This window comes from Pseudophryne corroboree, unplaced genomic scaffold (assembly GCF_028390025.1).
Source record: "Pseudophryne corroboree isolate aPseCor3 unplaced genomic scaffold, aPseCor3.hap2 scaffold_413, whole genome shotgun sequence".
Taxonomy (NCBI): domain Eukaryota; kingdom Metazoa; phylum Chordata; class Amphibia; order Anura; family Myobatrachidae; genus Pseudophryne; species Pseudophryne corroboree.
This window is the reverse complement of record NW_026970047.1, coordinates 166,575-177,500: the sequence shown is the minus strand read 5'-3', so window position 1 is coordinate 177,500 and position 10,926 is coordinate 166,575. Positions and strand designations below refer to the sequence as shown.

The 10,926-nt window shown below is 48.7% G+C and overlaps 12 non-coding genes and 1 pseudogene across 12 annotated transcripts; all 13 read right to left on the bottom strand.

The window, feature by feature from the left end:
* Positions 1-3,018: 3,018 nt before the first annotated feature.
* On the bottom strand, positions 3,019-3,160 carry LOC135025154 (U1 spliceosomal RNA; annotated as a pseudogene).
* Positions 3,161-3,312: 152 nt separating this feature from the next.
* Positions 3,313-3,475, bottom strand: LOC135025142 (U1 spliceosomal RNA). Its single transcript, XR_010221938.1, has one exon. It is a non-coding gene; the product is annotated as a U1 spliceosomal RNA (small nuclear RNA).
* Positions 3,476-3,627: 152 nt separating this feature from the next.
* On the bottom strand, positions 3,628-3,791 carry LOC135025145 (U1 spliceosomal RNA). The gene has a single exon (XR_010221940.1). It is a non-coding gene; the product is annotated as a U1 spliceosomal RNA (small nuclear RNA).
* Positions 3,792-4,462: 671 nt separating this feature from the next.
* LOC135025147 (U1 spliceosomal RNA) lies at positions 4,463-4,625 on the bottom strand. Its single transcript, XR_010221942.1, has one exon. It is a non-coding gene; the product is annotated as a U1 spliceosomal RNA (small nuclear RNA).
* Positions 4,626-4,777: 152 nt separating this feature from the next.
* Positions 4,778-4,941, bottom strand: LOC135025136 (U1 spliceosomal RNA). Its single transcript, XR_010221932.1, has one exon. It is a non-coding gene; the product is annotated as a U1 spliceosomal RNA (small nuclear RNA).
* A 671-nt stretch (positions 4,942-5,612) lies between these two features.
* Positions 5,613-5,775, bottom strand: LOC135025152 (U1 spliceosomal RNA). The gene has a single exon (XR_010221947.1). It is a non-coding gene; the product is annotated as a U1 spliceosomal RNA (small nuclear RNA).
* Positions 5,776-5,927: 152 nt separating this feature from the next.
* Positions 5,928-6,091, bottom strand: LOC135025140 (U1 spliceosomal RNA). Its single transcript, XR_010221936.1, has one exon. It is a non-coding gene; the product is annotated as a U1 spliceosomal RNA (small nuclear RNA).
* Positions 6,092-6,762: 671 nt separating this feature from the next.
* Positions 6,763-6,925, bottom strand: LOC135025150 (U1 spliceosomal RNA). Its single transcript, XR_010221945.1, has one exon. It is a non-coding gene; the product is annotated as a U1 spliceosomal RNA (small nuclear RNA).
* A 152-nt stretch (positions 6,926-7,077) lies between these two features.
* On the bottom strand, positions 7,078-7,241 carry LOC135025139 (U1 spliceosomal RNA). Its single transcript, XR_010221935.1, has one exon. It is a non-coding gene; the product is annotated as a U1 spliceosomal RNA (small nuclear RNA).
* Positions 7,242-7,887: 646 nt separating this feature from the next.
* LOC135025149 (U1 spliceosomal RNA) lies at positions 7,888-8,050 on the bottom strand. Its single transcript, XR_010221944.1, has one exon. It is a non-coding gene; the product is annotated as a U1 spliceosomal RNA (small nuclear RNA).
* Positions 8,051-8,202: 152 nt separating this feature from the next.
* On the bottom strand, positions 8,203-8,366 carry LOC135025135 (U1 spliceosomal RNA). Its single transcript, XR_010221931.1, has one exon. It is a non-coding gene; the product is annotated as a U1 spliceosomal RNA (small nuclear RNA).
* A 671-nt stretch (positions 8,367-9,037) lies between these two features.
* LOC135025148 (U1 spliceosomal RNA) lies at positions 9,038-9,200 on the bottom strand. The gene has a single exon (XR_010221943.1). It is a non-coding gene; the product is annotated as a U1 spliceosomal RNA (small nuclear RNA).
* Positions 9,201-9,352: 152 nt separating this feature from the next.
* LOC135025137 (U1 spliceosomal RNA) lies at positions 9,353-9,516 on the bottom strand. The gene has a single exon (XR_010221933.1). It is a non-coding gene; the product is annotated as a U1 spliceosomal RNA (small nuclear RNA).
* Between the last annotated feature and the right edge of the window lie 1,410 nt (positions 9,517-10,926).

Here is a 10,926-nt window from a genome sequence, read left to right as displayed (position 1 = left end):
GAGTTAATCTGGAACCTGGATCAGGTGAGTATAATTATCTTTTATTTTCAGGTACCCGTGGATTCTACTTGGAGAAGAGGACCGACTGCTTCGTGTCAACATAGGTAAGTATGTGTGTGTCGGCAGGTGTGAAATAAAGTTATACTTTCACGGTGTCTGTGTCCTGTTTTTATTTGGGTATTTTTCCCCCAGTAGAACTACAGGTACCAGCGGGCACGTTTTTCTCCCGCATGCTGGTACTTGTGGTTCTCAAAGTACCAGATTGCGGGGGAGGCTTGCTGGGACTTGTAGTACTACTGGAAAAAACAATATTCTTTCAATTTTCTCAAGGCTATCAGCCTCCCATCCGCAGCCCTTGGATGGGGGGGACAGCCTCGGGCTTCACCCCTGGCCCTTGGGTGGCTGGGGGGGGACCCCTTGATTGAAGGGGTCCCCACTCCCCCAGGGTACCCCGGCCAGGGGTGACTAGTTGGATATTTAATGCCACGGCCGCAGGGCACTGTATAAAAGTGACCCCCGGCTGTGGCATTATCTGTCCAGCTAGTGGAGCCCGATGCTGGTGTAAAAATAATGGGGGACCCTACTCTTTTTGTCCCCCGTATTTTTTGCACCAGCACCAGGCGCAGAGCCCGGAGCTGGTTTTAAAAATACGGGGGATCCCCTGTCCGTTTTTCCCCCGGATTTTTAGAACCAGGACCGGATCGAAGAGCCCGAGGCTGGTTATGCTTTGGAGGGGGGACCCCACGCAATTTTTCTTTTCCGGGTTTTTCACATTCCATTTAAAAAAAATAATAATAATAATAATCTTTTAAAAAATATATAAATAATACTTGTGCCTCCAAAAAAGACAAACCAAGTACCTAATCCCTTCTAATATAAATAGATATGCTATTACCCCAAAAAAATATTATTTTTTATTAGATTCCGCCTGCAAAGTGTGGCGGATTGAAAATGACGAATTTACTGTTTAAAAGCACTGTTGTCGAATTTACAAACTTCAATTGAATATACTTTTGTTGAATTGCCGCATTTGTACCATTGCAGAAAAGTCGAATTTGTCAAATGTCGAATTTTAAAAAGTCGAATTTTGAAAGGATGCAAGAATAGGCCCCGCCCCCTTCTTCACATCAGCCGTCCCCTTCTACCCCTGTACCTTGCTCTCTCCTGTCTGTGCTCTCTCCCGTCTGTAGGACTAGGCCCCGTCCCCTTCTTACCCTCCAGTGACTGCTCTCTCCTGACAAGTGGACCTGGCCTGCCCCCTACACGCTGCTGGTGTCTTCATTGTTACTTGGTCTGGAGCTCCGTTGGGGAGAGAACTCACGTGAGCTCATTAAGAATGAGGAACTGGGATGTTTTAATTTTATTGTGAGTAGTGTACTGTGGTGATGTAGTATGTTGTATGGGGGGTATAGTGTAACTATGAAGTGCAGCATATGGGAGGGCTATAGCATAGTGATGTAGTGTGGCATATGGGGGGTGGTAGCGCATAGGCGTGCGTACAGGGGGTGCCTGGTGCGCACAGGCACTCCCTAATGTCCAGCACCGCTGCACGATACGCTTGCTGTGGCACAGTGATCGCTGAGTGTGTGATCGGTGGAGCCTAGCCTGTAGCTCATTTCCATACCTCCCACCACCGCTGCGCCCGCCCCCCCTCTGCCTGCTGCTAATACTATGCTGAGTGCATTCGTCGGCGGCCTCACTGGGGGGACTGGTGTCACCTTGCAATGTGACGTGGTGATGTCCGCCTATGCTCTCCTCCCGCCCACCCGTGCTTTCCTCCCGCTGCGGTCTCTCAGTCCTAGTGTGCCGCGGCTGCCACACCACTGGCAGTGTTCCTCTAGGGGGGACTGGGAGCCGCCGGCAGACACATTCTGCTGAGACTTACTTGTCAGTGCGGGTTCCGGATGGCAGGCGGCGGGTGGGAGGGCAGACGGGGAGCAGGTGTCACAAGGAGTGTGTGGGTAACTAAATCACAATACTTCCGCTCAACGTGGCACTGCTGGTCCTTCATCTCCCATGTCTCTTCACCAGGTGGCGGGCGGCCCGGAAATTAAGTGATGTGTTGTGCAGCAGTCAGTGTGAAGTGACTGTGAGTAACACTGATGGTGCTGATGATGCTGCTGCAGAATCGGGAAGCAATTAATTCATAAATATAATGTACTCAGTGTATTATACATACATAAACATGTACATACGTGTATTTGTGTATACATGTATATACATGAGTGTGTGTGCATATATATATATATATATACAGCCAGTTCCCAGGAACAAAAGTCCTCCCCCGCTTCCGCTAAGTCCACAGCATGACGCTGGGGCTCCACTGGTGGAGCCAGGTGCGGTGGGGGCCCGTCTCAAGTGCTTCAGCAATCAGTGGGCTTGCTCACAGGTGGATCCCTGGATTCTACAAGTAGTGTCTCAGGGATTCAAGCTGGAATTCGAGACGTCTCCCCCTCGCCGTTTCCTAAAATCTGCCTTGCCAACATCTCCCTTGGACAGGGAGGCTGTGATAGAGGCAAATTCACAAGCTGTATTTGCAGCAGGTGATAGTCAAGGTACCCCTCCTTCAACAAGGAAGGGGTTACTATTCCACAATGTTTGTGGTACCGAAACCGGACGGTTCGGTGAGACCCATTTTAAATCTTTGAACACGTATATAAAACGGTTCAAGTTCAAGATGACCCTTAGTTCGCATTAAACACCCCCACCCTCCTTCGGTGTGGGGCTCATGTTGGCAATGCCCCAGCCCCTGAAGCATTCAAGCTGATTTCTTGCAGCAGCTGGGTACTGTAACAGCTCCAGAGCTGCTCTGTGAGGCAAGTAAAAGGGTGTGGGCCCTGCAGCACTACCTGTAGTTTGCATTGTGTGTTGGAAGGAACAAAGTAAGCAGACGGGAGAAGTCAGGATAGTGCGCAAGGGCATAGAAGGGAGCGGCTCAAGAAAAGAGAAGTGGAAACAGACAGCAAACTAGGCTGGAGAGAGACCTGAGACAAAGAGATCTGAATTATACGAGAGACGGCCAGGGGAAACACAAATTATGCAGTCAAGTTTCCCACATTTGGGGAAATCACAGGGGCAGCACACCCAGAGTGCAATGGGTGAGCCTTGCCCTGGGAGAAGCACCTACATGATCATAGTATCTCACCTGGCAGGTAAGTAGGAGTTGGGCTAGAGCTGGGGAGGGTCGCTGCTCGGGTACCCCCCTGTCAAGTGAAGGAGATCCAACTGAGGCAGCACAAGGGAACTCTCGAAAGAGGAACAAGGCTAGAGGAAGATCTGAGACAAAGAAATCTGATTTTTACCAGAGTTGACCAGAAGAAAGCACAAACACAGTCCCCCACTACCACAAATAATGCAGTCAAGTTTCCCACATTTGGGGAAATCACAGGGGCAGCACACCCAGAGTGCAATGGGTGAGCCTTGCCCTGGGAGAAGCACCTTCCTGATCATAGTTTCTCACCTGGCAGGTAAGTAGGAGTTGAGCTAGAGCTGGGGAGGGTCGCTGCTCGGGCACCCCCCTGTCAAGTGAAGGAGATCCAACTGAGGCAGCACAAGGGAACTCTCGAAAGAAGAACAAGGCTAGAGGAAGATCTGAGACAAAGAAATCTGACTTTTACCAGAGCTGACCAGAGGAAAGCACAAACACAGTCCCCCTCTACCACAAATAATGCAGTCGAGTTTCCCACATTTGGGGAAATCACAGGGGTCATCATACCCAGAATGCAATGAATGAACCTCACCCTGGGAGAACAATCTTCATGACCATGATATCTCCTATGCAAAATAAGTATGATTTGGGATAGGGCTGGGGAGGGCCGCTGCTCAGGCACATCTCTGTCAAGTAAAGGCGATTCAACTGAGGCAGCACAAGGGAACTCTCATCTGGGGACAACAACTGCTGGGAGAACACATATTTTCAGATGAACATGGGAGGGCAGAAGGCTGCCTAATACTGAAGCACCCCCAAACAACAAACCAAATGCAACAACTAGTACAAGCATTCCTGGGGGAAGGCCTGCAGCAGATGGATTTGCATATGGTGATGTCATCCAAGCAGTGGGTCAAAGTTGGCTTCAACCCTCGTCTGCATATGAAAAGAAAAAAGGGATGTGCAGGACATGGCGTCCTTTTGTGGCGCTTGGATGACCCTTAATTCGCATTAAACATCTCCACCCTCCTTCGGTGTGGGGCTCATGTTGGCTATTCCCCAGCCCCTGAAGCATTCAAGATGATTTCTTGCAGCAGCTGGGCACTGTAACAGCTCCAGAGCTGTTCTGTAAAGCATGTAAAAGGGTGTGGGCCCTGCAGCACTACCTGTAGTATGCATTGTGCATTGGAAGGCACAAAGTAAGCAGACGGGAGAGGTCAGGATAGTGCGCAAGGGCATAGAAGGGAGCGGCTCAAGAAAAGAGAAGTGGAAACAGACAGCAAACTAGGCTGGAGAAAGACCTGGGACAAAGAGATCTGAATTATACGAGAGCCGACCAGAGGAAACACAAATTATGCAGTCAAGTTTCCCACATTTGGGGAAATCGCAGGAGCAGCACACCCAGAGTGCAATGGGTGAGCCTTGCCCTGGGAGAAGCACCTTCCTGATCATAGTATCTCACCTGGCAGGTAAGTAGGAGTTGGGCTAGAGCTGGGGAGGGTCGCTGCTCGGGCACCCCCCTGTCAAGTGAAGGAGATCCAACTGAGGCAGCACAAGGGAACTCTCGAAAGAAGAACAAGGCTAGAGGAAGATCTGAGACAAAGAAATCTGACTTTTACCAGAGCTGAGCAGAGGAAAGCACAAACACAGTCCCCCACTACCACAAATAATGCAGTCGAGTTTCCCACATTTGGGGAAATCACAGGGGTCAGCATACCCAGAATGCAATGAATGAACCTCACCCTGGGAGAACAATCTTCATGACCATGGTATCTCCTATGCAAAATAAGTATGATTTGGGATAGGGCTGGGGAGGGCCGCTGCTCAGGCACATCTCTGTCAAGTAAAGGAGATTCAACTGAGGCAGCACAAGGGAACTCTCATCTGGGGACAACAACTGCAGGGAGAACACATATTTTCAGATGAACATGGGAGGGCAGAAGGCTGCCTAATACTGAAGCACCCCCAAACAACAAACCAAATGCAACAACTAGTGCAAGCATTCCTGGGGGAAGGCCTGCAGCAGATTGATTTGCATATGGTAATGCCATCCAAGCAGTGGGTCAAAGTTGGCTTCAACCCTCGTCTGCATATGAAAAGAGAAAAGGGGCGTGCAGGGCATGGCGGCCTTTTGCGGCGCTTGGGTGACCCTTAGTTCGCATTAAACATCTCCACCCTCCTTCGGTGTGGGGCTCATGTTGGCAATGCCCCAGCCCCTGAAGCATTCAAGCTGATTTCTTGCAGCAGCTGGGTACTGTAACAGCTCCAGAGCTGCTCTGTGAGGCAAGTAAAAGGGTGTGGGCCCTGCAGCACTACCTGTAGTTTGCATTGTGTGTTGGAAGGCACAAAGTAAGCAGACGGGAGAAGTCAGGATAGTGCGCAAGGGCATAGAAGGGAGCGGCTCAAGAAAAGAGAAGTGGAAACAGACAGCAAACTAGGCTGGAGAGAGACCTGAGACAAAGAGATCTGAATTATACGAGAGACGACCAGGGGAAACACAAATTATGCAGTCAAGTTTCCCACATTTGGGGAAATCACAGGGGCAGCACACCCAGAGTGCAATGGGTGAGCCTTGCCCTGGGAGAAGCACCTACATGATCATAGTATCTCACCTGGCAGGTAAGTAGGAGTTGGGCTAGAGCTGGGGAGGGTCGCTGCTCGGGTACCCCCCTGTCAAGTGAAGGAGATCCAACTGAGGCAGCACAAGGGAACTCTCGAAAGAGGAACAAGGCTAGAGGAAGATCTGAGACAAAGAAATCGGATTTTTACCAGAGTTGACCAGAAGAAAGCACAAACACAGTCCCCCACTACCACAAATAATGCAGTCGAGTTTCCCACATTTGGGGAAATCACAGGGGTCAGCATACCCAGAATGCAATGAATGAACCTCACCCTGGGAGAACAATCTTCATGACCATGGTATCTCCTATGCAAAATAAGTATGATTTGGGATAGGGCTGGGGAGGGCCGCTGCTCAGGCACATCTCTGTCAAGTAAAGGAGATTCAACTGAGGCAGCACAAGGGAACTCTCATCTGGGGACAACAACTGCAGGGAGAACACATATTTTCAGATGAACATGGGAGGGCAGAAGGCTGCATAATACTGAAGCACCCCCAAACAACAAACCAAATGCAACAACTAGTGCAAGCATTCCTGGGGGAAGGCCTGCAGCAGATTGATTTGCATATGGTAATGCCATCCAAGCAGTGGGTCAAAGTTGGCTTCAACCCTCGTCTGCATATGAAAAGAGAAAAGGGGCGTGCAGGGCATGGCGGCCTTTTGCGGCGCTTGGGTGACCCTTAGTTCACATTAAACATCTCCACCCTCCTTCGGTGTGGGGCTCATGTTGGCAATGCCCCAGCCCCTGAAGCATTCAAGCTGATTTCTTGCAGCAGCTGGGTACTGTAACAGCTCCAGAGCTGCTCTGTGAGGCAAGTAAAAGGGTGTGGGCCCTGCAGCACTACCTGTAGTTTGCATTGTGTGTTGGAAGGCACAAAGTAAGCAGACGGGAGAAGTCAGGATAGTGCGCAAGGGCATAGAAGGGAGCGGCTCAAGAAAAGAGAAGTGGAAACAGACAGCAAACTAGGCTGGAGAGAGACCTGAGACAAAGAGATCTGAATTATACGAGAGACGACCAGGGGAAACACAAATTATGCAGTCAAGTTTCCCACATTTGGGGAAATCACAGGGGCAGCACACCCAGAGTGCAATGGGTGAGCCTTGCCCTGGGAGAAGCACCTACATGATCATAGTTTCTCACCTGGCAGGTAAGTAGGAGTTGGGCTAGAGCTGGGGAGGGTCGCTGCTCGGGTACCCCCCTGTCAAGTGAAGGAGATCCAACTGAGGCAGCACAAGGGAACTCTCGAAAGAGGAACAAGGCTAGAGGAAGATCTGAGACAAATAAATCTGATTTTTACCAGAGTTGACCAGAAGAAAGCACAAACACAGTCCCCCACTACCACAAATAATGCAGTCGAGTTTCCCACATTTGGGGAAATCACAGGGGTCAGCATACCCAGAATGCAATGAATGAACCTCACCCTGGGAGAACAATCTTCATGACCATGGTATCTCCTATGCAAAATAAGTATGATTTGGGATAGGGCTGGGGAGGGCCGCTGCTCAGGCACATCTCTGTCAAGTAAAGGAGATTCAACTGAGGCAGCACAAGGGAACTCTCATCTGGGGACAACAACTGCAGGGAGAACACATATTTTCAGATGAACATGGGAGGGCAGAAGGCTGCCTAATACTGAAGCACCCCCAAACAACAAACCAAATGCAACAACTAGTGCAAGCATTCCTGGGGGAAGGCCTGCAGCAGATGGATTTGCATATGGTGATGTCATCCAAGCAGTGGGTCAAAGTTGGCTTCAACCCTCGTCTGCATATGAAAAGAAAAAAGGGATGTGCAGGGCATGGTGTCCTTTTGTGGCGCTTGGATGACCCCTCCTTCGGTGTGGGGCTCATGTTGGCTATGCCCCAGCCCCTGAAGCATTCAAGATGATTTCTTGCAGCAGCTGGGCACTGTAACAGCTCCAGAGTTGCTCTGTAAAGCATGTAAAAGGGTGTGGGCCCTGCAGCACTACCTGTAGTATGCATTGTGCGTTGGAAGGCACAAAGTAAGCAGACGGGAGAGGTCAGGATAGTGCGCAACTGCATAGAAGGGAGCGGCTCAAGAAAAGAGAAGTGGAAACAGACAGCAAACTAGGCTGGAGAAAGACCTGAGACAAAGAGATCTGAATTATATGAAAGCCGACCAGAGGAAACACAAATTATGCAGTCAAGTGTCCCACATTTGGGGAAATCGCAGGAGCAGCACACCCAGAGTGCAATGGGTGAGCCTTGCCCTGGGAGAAGCACCTTCCTGATCATAGTATCTCACCTGGCAGGTAAATAGGAGTTGGGCTAGAGCTGGGGAGGGTCGCTGCTCGTGCACCCCCCTGTCAAGTGAAGGAGATCCAACTGAGGCAGCACAAGGAAACTCTCGAAAGAAGAACAAGGTTAGAGGAAGATCTGAGACAAAGAAATCTGACTTTTACCAGAGCTGACCAGAGGAAAGCACAAACACAGTCCCCCACTACCACAAATAATGCAGTCGAGTTTCCCACATTTGGGGAAATCACAGGGGTCAGCATACCCAGAATGCAATGAATGAACCTCACCCTGGGAGAACAATCTTCATGACCATGGTATCTCCTATGCAAAATAAGTATGATTTGAGATAGGGCTGGGGAGGGCCGCTGCTCAGGCACATCTCTGTCAAGTAAAGGAGATTCAACTGAGGCAGCACAAGGGAACTCTCATCTGGGGACAACAACTGCAGGGAGAACACATATTTTCAGATGAACATGGGAGGGCAGAAGGCTGCCTAATACTGAAGCACCCCCAAACAACAAACCAAATGCAACAACTAGTGCAAGCATTCCTGGGGGAAGGCCTGCAGCAGATTGATTTGCATATGGTAATGCCATCCAAGCAGTGGGTCAAAGTTGGCTTCAACCCTCGTCTGCATATGAAAAGAGAAAAGGGGCGTGCAGGGCATGGCGGCCTTTTTCGGCGCTTGGATGACCCCTAGTTCGCATTAAACACCTCCACCCTCCTTCGGTGTGGGGCTCATGTTGGCTATGCCCCAGCCCCTGAAGCATTCAAGCTGATTTCTTGCAGCAGCTGGGCACTGTAACAGCCCCAGAGCTGCTCTGTAAGGCAAGTAAAAGGGTGTGGGCCCTGCAGTACTACCTGTAGTTTGCATTGTGCATTGGAAAGCACAAAGTAAGCAGACGGGAGAAGTCAGGATAGTGCGCAAGGGCATAGAAGGGAGCGGCTCAAGAAAAGAGAAGTGGAAACAGACAGCAAACTAGGCTGGAGAGAGACCTGAGACAAAGAGATCTGAATTATACGAGAGCCGACCAGGGGAAACACAAATTATGCAGTCAAGTTTCCCACATTTGGGGAAATCGCAGGAGCAGCACACCCAGAGTGCAATGGGTGAGCCTTGCCCTGGGAGAAGCACCTTCATGATCATAGTATCTCACCTGGCAGGTAAGTAGGAGTTGGGCTAGAGCTGGGGAGGGTTGCTGCTCGGGTACCCCCCTGTCAAGTGAAGGAGATCCAACTGAGGCAGCGCAAGGGAACTCTAGAAAAAAGAACAAGGCTAGAGGAAGATCTGAGACAAAGAAATCTGACTTTTACCAGAGCTGACCAGAGGAAAGCACAAACACAGTCCCCCACTACCACAAATAATGCAGTCGAGTTTCCCACATTTGGGGAAATCATAGGGGTCAGCATACCCAGAATGCAATGAATGAACCTCACCCTGGGAGAACAATCTTCATGACCATGGTATCTCCTATGCAAAATAAGTATGATTTGGGATAGAGCTGGGGAGGGCCGCTGCTCAGGCACATCTCTGTCAAGTAAAGGAGATTCAACTGAGGCAGCACAAGGGAACTCTCATCTGGGGACAACAACTGCAGGGAGAACACATATTTTCAGATGAACATGGGAGGGCAAAAGGGTGCCTAATACTGAAGCACCCCCAAACAACAAACCAAATGCAACAACTAGTGCAAGCATTTCTGGGGGAAGGCCTGCAGCAGATGGATTTGCATATGGTGATGTCATCCAAGCAGTGGGTCAAAGTTGGCTTCAACCCTCGTCTGCATATGAAAAGAGAAAAGGGGTGTGCAGGGCATGGCGGCCTTTTGCGGCGCTTGGATGACCCCTAGTTCGCATTAAACACCTCCACCCTCCTTCGGTGTGGGGCTCATGTTGGCTATGCCCCAGCCGCTTAAGCATTCAAGCTGATTTCTTGCAGCAGCTGGGCACTGTAACAGCTCCAGAGCTGCTCTGTAAGGCAAGTAAAAGGGTCTCTGTGGTGCAATCAGTTAGTATGTACGGCTATTAACCAAAAGGTTGGTGGTTCAATCCCACCCAGGGACCTAATTGACCTTGTTATCAGATTTTGGTGATCTTTAAGTAGACAAGTCAAATTTCATACCCCCTGTTATGGTGTAGGGTACCTGGCCTTCTCTGATGTAATCAGAGTTAGATTTGATTCAGTGATTTTATAAAAACATCTAGGAAGCACAATTTAGCAGTGGGTTGCAGAGAAAAAGAAATATGCTGGCAAAAAAATCAAATTGCGTGATTAAACAGCTCTTCATTTTCTGGCTTTATTTTTATGCTAACAAATTTGTTCTCTGAAAAGTGTCCACAAAGCCAAGTCTCTGATTAACACCTTTGTAGGGATGGTTTTTCACCTATTACTAAATTAAACTTGCTTCATTGGAAAGGCAGCAAGATGCATCCTCATTTCAATGTCTACTGAAATAATACAGGTTGACACCAGGAAACATTAACGCCACTGCATCCTTGCTGCTTTCTCATGTGGAAGTCTGTTTAATGTGAAAACAAGGTGATATCTAATTAGCACACAGGTAAGAAATTACGAAAATCTTTATTTAAGGGTGAAGATGTTTCTCACAAAATTGTTGCCCCAATGCATCATTGAAATTCAAGCTGGAAAGATGATTTTAATATATCACTTGTACATTTTGTATTGCTCTTCTGGTGACAATGTCGTTTTTTTTGTCAATTACCATTTTAATAATAGGGTAAAGAAAATTAAGTGGATTTTTGAAAGAAAACTATACTGTCAATATACTATTAAAACAAATTAAAATGGTAAAAGTTATTGTACTTTAAGTAAAAATAAAAGAGCAAAAATATCAATCCCAGTTTTGATTACTTAAATTAACAAAAAAAAAATGCATA